We start from the raw sequence: 10,266 nt of genomic DNA on the forward strand, positions 1-10,266 counted from the left end.
AGTCGAAGGCAAGAAACAATGCATACCTTTTTTTTGGCAACTTTTTCAAATTATAGTGCGACACCTCATGTAGCCTAGCCCATAGGCCTATATGTTTTGATAAGGTTAGGATCACACCTCATGTAGCCTAGCCCATAGGCCTATATGTTTTGATAAGGTTTGTGTAGACTGGCGAAAGTCAACCCAGCACAGGACACACAAAATGATTTGGGGTTGTTCATACTGTCGAAGCTTACAGTTAAAATCGGATAATGTCGGAGGGAAATCACCACAAGAGGAAGTCACCATGAAGTTAAATTCAGTCCAAATCACAATCAAGTGAAATACATCTGTTATTAAAGTGCATAAAATCAATCTGAGTAGTGTCTCTGCTTTAAACACACTGCCCACGTGACACCCTAACCCCACACGGAACAGTAGATCGTCACCCACACAGCAGCTTTAAATAATGTAATGATTAACTCCACAACATGTCTCTGAGAGCACTGGTATTCAGCTAGCAAGAAGCTAACATCCCCATGTCAAGCCAAAGGAACGTTGGACCCACGATGGATTTCAGTAGCTCTCCAGTGTAATTGCTTACTCTTCCACACAATCCCATAACTGCTTGCACACCTTATTCGTGAATCTCTTAAAGGGACAGTGCCATCTAGTGGATATACATGAATACAACTATGCCATTTAACCACCTGGCTGCATTTGAATTACAACTGAAGTGGCCAAATAACCTTTTTACAATGGGTGTAGAGCCTAACTGGCATGAACATGCAGCGCATGAGTTTCACGTTTGGGGAAGATCATTTTCAAAATAAAAATATCATTTCATAACAAAAGCATTACATGAATAATCATACTATGAGGTTGGCTGAGTCCTACTGGGTGGACTGAATCCTAGTGCGAGGGCTGAGTCCTACTGCGTGGGCTTTGTCCTGCAGCAGGCCGGCAGCCTGGGAGAACGAGACACTATCGTTCATCACACCTTGTAACTCTTTTCTCTGTCATTTATGTTCTATTTATGTTGATAACCAGTTGATAACCATGGCTATGAATGCTAAGAAACCAACCTTGCTGAAACACATCTTATTCCTGTCACTCTCTATTGGCCTCGTCATTCTCCCAGGGAGCCTATCAGGATCCCTCGAACCTGGACCCATCTTCCTCTACTACTCTCTTCCCTGCCTGTGAAGATACATTCATAGAAAATTACTCAAGTAAAAGTGAAAGTCACCCAGTAAAATATTTATTGAGAAAAGGTCTGAAAGTTTCAACAAATATCCTGAAGTATCAAAATTAAATTATATTTCAAATGAAATATAATCTTTGGGAATGTAGTTTAGTGAAAGTTGTCAAACATATAAATAGTAAGGACACCCACAATAAAACTACTTTATTAGTACTTTCAAATATTTTTACCTTAGTACTTTACACCACTAACTAATGTCCGACATCGGGATCTCTCGTTGGGTTAATGAGGCAACTAGTCACACCTGTGACAGGTCCTTTAAAAGGAGAGGTGGAAGAGGTAGACCATAACTTACAGACAACAGAGAGACACACCCAGTGAATCCCTTGGAAGAGTGCAGAAGGTGAGAGTGCATCATTATTTAATAGACTATATGCATCTCCAATGTTACCTAAATGCCCTTGTCAAACGTAGTGCACTATGTAGTTGTGCCATTTTGTAGTGCATTTTTGTGGAGTGACCCCCTGAAATTAAGAGCATAGACTACTAGTTACCTTTGCAGTAAATGGGTAGTCTGACTAGATCTAGGATGATTCCCATTCCCTATGTTGTGCACTGTGGACCCTCGTCAAAGATGGTTCACTACATAAGGAATGAGGAGCCATTTGGGAAGGATACATATTCCTGTGTGCCAGGCTATTTGTTTGAAGAAAATGATACCTGAGTTTTGGGCCGACTAGTAGCACCATGTTGCCTGAACTCGGTTCTCGGGGTCTTCAGGACCAGATTTAGAAATTGCTGCCTTAGCAGTTGCTTAAGTTTGGTACCCAACGCAGGGTTTCCTTAACCTCTCTAGTACCACCAGTCATTCCACTGATCCAGTACAATCTCAGCTGATTAAATGTAATATATTTCTCTGTAGACCATCATGGCGCTATTGACTGTCATTCTGCTTGTCAGCACAGCTTTTTCTCTGGGAGGTAAGTGACCTTCCTTCCACTTACTCATCAACATTTTAATGAAAACAGTGGGTGCTGCTCTGTCCTATTTCACATAGGTATTACTATGCAGGTGTTGTAACGTTTCGTTTCATAACCGGAACTCCATGGGACACCTTAAATTAAACACAATACGCCGACTGCACACACTTGTAGATGTTAATACACAGGTGTGATTTGGAAATGTTTTTCTATTCATTATCGGTTCTCCATGGGACACCCTCTGAGAGGTCAGCCATTATCAACTGTGACACTGGCGAGATTAAGCTTGTGCCTTGCTTAAGGGCACATAGATGGCTCTTTATAACTTGTCAGCTCACTGATTTGAACTACTGGCCCAACTCTCTAACCGCAGGCTACCTGCCACTCCTCTAGTTCCAGAGATGTATATCTAGATGCTGGACTGAGGTATTCTGATATGAATGGTTTGATCATTCAACTGGATTGTCTAACTATCAGGAAATAACACGGATACAATTTACAGTCTTAGTTTCATCAGCTGTTATACAAAAGACAGAAACTGAATTTTGACTGCACGGGCCCTTTAAATAAGTAGCAGAACGTCAATATTTAGCTGGGAAGTACCTAGGTAGCATTTGAAATGGAACACTATTCTGTATAAACTACTTCTGAATGGGGTCCCATAGGGGATGCGTTAAGATTCCAGAATATGTCCTGCAATTTTATGTCCACATTACAATGTATGTTACCTGTGTCCAGATGCTATGATACGACCCAAGACCCCCTGTGAGGATGCTAACAGAACTTCAATATTTATCTAGGAAGCCACTTAGTTGCATCTGAAATGGGACCCTATTCCATATAAACTTCTTCTGACCAGAGCCCATATTGAGTCCCGTACGGGATTCCAGATGCAGCCGACGCTTCCAGAATGTTATGTCCACATTACGATGTATGTTACCTGTGTCCAGATGCTACGAAAGGACCCAAGACCCCCCGTGAACCTCCTATAAATACTGTGAAAAATGGCCCGCCTGGAGACTACGGTTCCACGTGCGACTGCCAGGGAGAATACACTCCTGAGCACCACTGGGGCTCTACAGGTTACCACTCGCACATCAACAGCGCCTTGTACAGCTAACCTTACCTCTTACCACTAACCTGTACTCTTACCTTAAACCAAACTGCTAATTCTAACCTTAACCCCCCCCCCCCCCCCCCCCAATTGAAAATAGCATTTTGACCTCATGGGGACTAACAAAATGTCACCAGGTCATTTGTGGTTTATTTTTCTTGTTGTGGACTTATGCATAATGTTTCAAACATGTCTACTGCTGGTAGGTTCCTCTTCGTGTCTTACCAGAACTGGATGGACTATCCCGGAAACTCATCCTGGCACTGCACCAATCAAATGTGCATGCAGGTACACGCTCTCTCGTTCACTAAATGTTAATTATTTGTAGCTGGTTCTGAATGTTAATATTAGTTTTTTTTTTGTGTGTAATTGTAGTGGTACTTGCAGATGAAAGGTGTTGGAAGAGAAGACTGCGAAATACATTGCTGGGTTGTCTTTACTGTACTATGGGAGCAGACTCACGTTCCGTATACATGAAGAGATCCAGAGATACGATTGTTGCATTACATCCTTTATTGGTTTGATTTGCCGAACATTTTAGCTGAGCGTTTCTGGGACATGGAGGAATGACTTGGGCGACTATGATGACCCGTATGATCACCACACGTGTCATAAAGGCAGTCAAATTCCATGTGACCACTTCGTCATGGTAACTAGGCTTTAACAAGCTATTGTGCTGCTGATGGTCATGAGTAGTCTACTGTACTTCCTGGTACTTTATTGCCCTCTAATCACTAGCAATGTAATTGCAAATCAACTATTGATCATTGTACATGTGATTAGCAGATTTTATTGTGGGTGTAGTGAAATGCTTGTGCATCTCGCTCTGACAGCCCAGTAGTATCTAACAAATTACACGTATACACACCAGTAGGAGTGACTTAAGACTATTGTTCAGTAATTTTGTAATCGATGTTCATAAATTCCAATTATCTGTCTGATACCCAGAGGTTGTAAAGTTCTGGTCTTAAATAAAAAAACTGAATTCCCAGCTCACAACTGCGCAGATCCAGATTTATTTGCGAGAGCTCTCTCGTGCATACATAAATGCATTCCTTTTACACCATTCTAACCTACGCACATACATAGGGATTTTTCTCATGAGTCTCACCCCAGTTTATAACCACTCAGCTGACAGTTCCAGGCTCCCCCAGATACTAGAGTTCTGGAGGGTCTCTCCCCAGATTTACAGCCAGGTCGGTTCAAACATAGGTCAATGAACCTCTATGTTCTCTCTCGACACACATGCATTCATTTCTTCCTAGATCTATGCTACATAACCCGTTCCTAATGAACAAACATTATTTAACACTACTAGGAAGACAATTCTACCCTACGTTAAATGTATGTCATTATTCATAAATCCCATAATCCACACTGACTAATTATACTCACAAGCACATCTATTTTAAGCGTCTGTTATCCAAAATCAAACTAACAGCTACCGATATATAATTACATTGACGGTTCCAGGCCTGAAGCATGACTCTTATCAGGATTTTTTATCTACAAGGAAACATCAAAAATGGTCTCATCAAACAGGCTCCTCGTAATTAAAAGACCGAGCCCTCTCCTAGGCCTGGAAGTCCGTATTCTTCATCCCACTGGTCAGAGCTTTGCATCGTTCCGTAGCTCACCATCTTGAGTCAATCTCTCTCGAGTCCTGGAAATGAGAATGTTCACGCACGGAATCAAACCACATCCGCACAAAACTGAAAGTCACACAGGTGAAAGTTGCCCACAACTCTAATCACATTTTCCCATTTTCCAAACATACTGTCAAACAACTCATCAGAAATATCCACCCCAGAGTTTTCTGCTAATTAATGAGCTGAGGTGGTTAACCCAGCCAGGGCCTTGGTTGCTGTGCCATTGGGGATGAAATTACAACATTCTGCTCAGATTCTCATACACCCCCTACCCTTTTCTGCCAGTAGCATATCCAAGGCTATTCTATTCTGTCATCCCATCAACCTAGTTGCAGCTGTTATCACCACAAGATGCTTGACTCCAATCCAGAACTCATCAGGTAACTCCAATGCTATCAATGTAAACTCTATTGTCAAAAGATCCTGACGGAGCACTCCTCCTCTCTCTTCTACCTGGCTCTGGGTAAGGGTAAAGAGCATGCCAAACTGCACTAGTGCACAACTACCGGTCCAATTGGTGGGCCACAGCTTCATACCTCCACACTCTAAGCCTTTTCATCTGTCAGATCCCTCATTGTCTTGCCGGTTGTAGCATTCTCTGTCCTATTGCATGTTCTTACTTCCCTTACGTCCCATCCGTGTGTGATGTAGCGAGCAATAATAATGTCCTGTAACTGTGAATGGGGTAATCTGGATCTCGTGGGTACATGGGGATACATATAATGGAGATCAATGCAACTGTCATTGTCTGGTTTCCCTGCCTTCATGAACAGCTTTACCATTCAGGCCATTCCCCTCGGTGTATCAATGCCATCAGATGGAAAGGGAATGGTTATCAACTGAGGTTTTGCTGTGGCAGTTGCATTGATCTCCATCTAAACAATGATTTAGGTAAGATTAGTAAATTATCCTTATGTCTGACATCATCATGTAGGAGCGCCCCTTTCATTCTCCACATGTCCAATTCTCCCTTGAGCGTCCGTTCATGTCTATCCTGTATCAATTCTTTGTCACTCCTATCTAGCTCATTTCCTGGCCCCCCTTCTCCTCTCTGCTCTTAAACCTTCAAGGTCTCAGCAGGTCAGGGGAGGGCTCCTCCGTCTGCCTTTCCCCTATCTGTCTGTAGCTCTTTCTCGTAACAGTCGGTAACAAGTACTGGGAATTTGCAAATGAGGACATGCACCGGATTGGCTTAACATGAACTACCATTGAAATGTGCCACACTGCCGAAATCACTGACGTGAGCACGAGAGCAGTGGAAACCCCCCAGGCCCTGATACTGTTCACTGTTGCCCGGCAACCATCCAAAACAACCAAACTAGGCAGAGTAATTCACCGTGAACAGACTGACCCATAGCATGCCAATACTGTTGAAATGTACGAGCAAAGGGCAATGCCCTGATTACGGCAAAGCTTGTGGAACTACACTGAACCAAAAAATATGAACGCATAAAATATGAACGCATAAAATATGAACGCATAAAATATGAACGCATAACATGTAAAGTGTTGGTCCCATGTTTTCATGAGCTGAAGTAAAATATCCCAGAAATGTTCCGTACGCACAATAAGCTTATGTTATTGAGTTTACATCCCTTTTAGTGAGCCTTTCTCCGTTGCCAAGACGATATGCCACACCTGTCAGGTTGGATGGATTAAGAAGCTGATAAAACATCATGATCATTACAAAGGTGCACCTTGTGCTGCAGACAATAAAAGGTCACTCTAAAAATGTGCAGTTTTGTCACGCAACACGATACACACACACACAGGCTTAACGTTTTGAGGGAGCATTTAATTGGCTGAATGCAGGAATGTCCACACGAGCTGTTGCCAGAGAATTGAAGGTTAATTTTCTCTACCGTAAACTGCCGCCAATGTTTTTTTTTGTTGAGAATTCGACAGTATGTCCAACCGGACGCACATTTTTTGGAAGTGTGCAAATTTCAGGTCTTCTGAGCTCAAACTTGAATGCTGTGAAAAAGATGTGAAACTTCCAGAGCGCATTTACTGTACTCTGCTAGTCGACTCCTGGTGGTGTTGCTCCAGAGCTCTGTCCCTCCGCTAGTCGACTCCTGGTGGTGTTGCTCCAGAGCTCTGTCCCTCCGCTAGTCGACTCCTGGTGGTGTTGCTCCAGAGCTCTGTCCCTCCGCTAGTCGACTCCTGGTGGTGTTGCTCCAGAGCTCTGTCCCTCCGCTAGTCAACTCCTGGTGGTGTTGCTCCAGAGCTCTGTCCCTCCGCTAGTCGACTCCTGGTGGTGTTGCTCCAGAGTTCTGTCCCTCCGCTAGTCGACTCCTGGTGGTGTTGCTCCAGTGTTCTGTCCCTCCGCTAGTCAACTCCCAGCTGTGTGGCTGTGCCAGAGCTCTGTCCCTCCGCTAGTCGACTCCTGGTGGTGTTGCTCCCGTGGTCTGTCCCTCCGCTAGTCGACTCCTGGTGGTGTTGCTCCAGAGCTCTGTCCCTCCGCTAGTCGACTCCTGGTGGTGTTGCTCCAGTGTTCTGTCCCTCCGCTAGTCGACTCCTGGTGGTGTTGCTCCAGTGTTCTGTCCCTCCGCTAGTCAACTCCCAGCTGTGTGGCTGTGCCAGAGCTCTGTGCCTCCGCTAGTCGACTCCTGGTGGTGTTGCTCCAGTGTTCTGTCCCTCCGCTAGTCGACTCCTGGTGGTGTTGCTCCAGAGTTCTGTCCCTCCGCAAGTCGACTCCTGGTGGTGTTGCTCCAGGGTTCTGTCCCTCCGCTAGTCGACTCCTGGTGGTGTTGCTCCAGAGTTCTGTCCCTCCGCAAGTCGACTCCTGGTAGTGTTGCTCCAGAGCTCTGTCCCTCCGCTAGTCAACTCCCAGCTGTGTGGCTGTGCCAGAGCATGGAGCTGGAGCTCTGGGCTAGGTTTCCCAATAGCATCGTAGCACTGAGATCATCTTTAGTACATTTTAGTTTCAACGGAATTAAAATGATCTCAGTGCTACGATACATTTGGGAAACCCAGCCCAGGTACTGAATGTGGGGGGAGAGAGAGGGAAAGGTTTATACATCCCTCATTATAAGGAGGAGAGAGAGGGAAAGGTTTATCCATCCCTCGTTGTAAGGAGGAGAGAGAGAGGGAAAGGTTTATCCATCCCTCATTATAAGGAGGAGAGAGAGGGAAAGGTTTATCCATCCCTCATTATAAGGAGGAGAGAGAGGGAAAGGTTTATCCGTCCCTCATTATAAGGAGGAGAGAGAGGGAAAGGTTTATCCATCCCTCATTATAAGGAGGAGAGAGAGGGAAAGGTTTATCCGTCCCTCATTATAAGGAGGAGAGAGAGGGAAAGGTTTATCCATCCCTCATTATAAGGAGGAGAGAGAGGGAAAGGTTTATCCATCCCTCATTATAAGGAGGAGAGAGAGGGAAAGGTTTATCCATCCCTCATTATAAGGAGGAGAGAGAGGGAAAGGTTTATCCATCCCTCATTATAAGGAGGAGAGAGAGGGAAAGGTTTATCCATCCCTCATTATAAGGAGGAGAGAGAGGGAAAGGTTAATCCATCCCTCATTATAAGGAGAGAGAGGGAAAGGTTTATCCGTCCCTCATTATAAGGAGGAGAGAGAGGGAACGGTTTATCCATCCCTCATTATAAGGAGGAGAGAGAGAAAGGTGCATCTATCCCTTGTAGTAAACCGTGGGGTGTTGGGTTGAGCGAGCAGATATTGACACAGAGACAGGGAGGCTTTGGTCCACAAAAAACACCTTTACTAAGACAGAAAATAAATATATCAAATAAAAACGTATGTTTTGCTCGTTTTTCCTTCTCTCTCTTAACTGGTGTCTGTCTCTCTCCCTTCTCTCCCAAGGTGTGCCTTCGTGCTCCTTTTATTTAGCCTCCACGGCTGGTTGGCACTTTCCTCTGGTTACCTCCACTTAGCTGTTCGCGTCGGGGTGCCCAGCTCCCGTATCCCCAGCAGAGGGAGCCAACGTCGCCTCACGTACCTCCCCTCTATTACCATCCCCCGGGGTAGACCTCCTGGGATACCACACCCTCATTATGAGGAGGAGAGAGAAAGGGGCATCAATCCCTCATTATGAGGAGAGAGAAAGGGGCCTCAATCCCTCATTATGAGGAGGAGAGAGAAAGGGGCCTCAAACCCTCATTATGAGGAGGAGAGAGAAAGGGGCCTCAAACCCTCATTATGAGGAGAGAGACAGGGGCATCAATCCCTCATTATGAGGAGGAGAGAGAAAGGTGCATCAATCCCTCATTATGAGGAGAGAGAAAGGTGCATCAATCCCTCATTATGAGGAGGAGAGAGAAAGGGGCATCTATCCCTCATTATGAGGAGGAGAGAGAAAGGTGCATCAATCCCTCATTATGAGGAGGAGAGAGAAAGGGGCATCAATCCCTCATTATGAGGAGGAGAGAGAAAGGGGCCTCAATCCCTCATTATGAGGAGGAGAGAGAAAGGGGCCTCAATCCCTCATTATGAGGAGGAGAGAGAAAGGGGCCTCAAACCCTCATTATGAGGAGAGAGAAAGGTGCATCAATCCCTCATTATGAGGAGAGAGACAGGGGCATCAATCCCTCATTATGAGGAGGAGAGAGAAAGGGGCCTCAATCCCTAATTATGAGGAGGAGAGAGAAAGGTGCATCAATCCCTCAATATCAAATCAAATCAAATTTATTTATATAGCTCTTCGTACATCAGCTGATATCTTTAAGTGCTGTACAGAAACCCAGCCTAAAACCCCAAACAGCAAGCAATGCAGGTGTAGAAGCACGGTGGCTAGGAAAAACTCCCTAGAAAGGCCAAAACCTAGGAAGAAACCTAGAGAGGAACCAGGCTATGTGGGGTGGCCAGTCCTCTTCTGGCTGTGGAGATTATAACAGAACATGGCCAAGATGTTCAAATGTTCATAAATGACCAGCATGGTCGAATAATGATAAGGCAGAAGAGTTGAAACTGGAGCAGCAGCACGGCCAGGTGGACTGGGGACAGCAAGGAGTCATCATGTCAGGTAGTCCTGGGGCATGGTCCTAGGGCTCAGGTCCTCCGAGAGAGAGAAAGAAAGAGAGAAAGAGAGAATTAGAGAAAGCACACTTAAATTCACACAGGACATCGAATAGGACAGGAGAAGTACTCCAGATATAACAAACTGACCCTAGCCCCCCGACACATAAACTACTGCAGCATAAATACTGGAGGCTGAGACAGGAGGGGTCAGGAGACACTGTGGCCCCATCCGAGGACACCCCTGGACAGGGCCAAACAGGAAGGATATAACCCCACCCACTTTGCCAAAGCACAGCCCCCACACCACTAGAGGGATATCTTCAACCACCAACTTACCATCCTGAGACAAGGCTGAGTATAGCCC

General features: G+C 45.2%; 1 long non-coding RNA gene across 1 annotated transcript; it reads left to right on the forward strand.

The window, feature by feature from the left end:
* The first annotated feature begins 1,497 nt into the window (after positions 1 to 1,497).
* On the forward strand, positions 1,498 to 4,276 carry LOC110531345 (uncharacterized). Its single transcript, XR_002474651.3, has 5 exons — positions 1,498 to 1,586; positions 2,106 to 2,163; positions 3,114 to 3,245; positions 3,484 to 3,565; positions 3,653 to 4,276. It is a non-coding gene; the product is annotated as an uncharacterized LOC110531345 (long non-coding RNA).
* The last annotated feature ends 5,990 nt before the right edge of the window (positions 4,277 to 10,266 follow it).

Source organism: Oncorhynchus mykiss, chromosome 9 (assembly GCF_057628025.1).
Source record: "Oncorhynchus mykiss isolate SJ-2025 chromosome 9, ASM5762802v1, whole genome shotgun sequence".
NCBI classification, from domain to species: domain Eukaryota; kingdom Metazoa; phylum Chordata; class Actinopteri; order Salmoniformes; family Salmonidae; genus Oncorhynchus; species Oncorhynchus mykiss.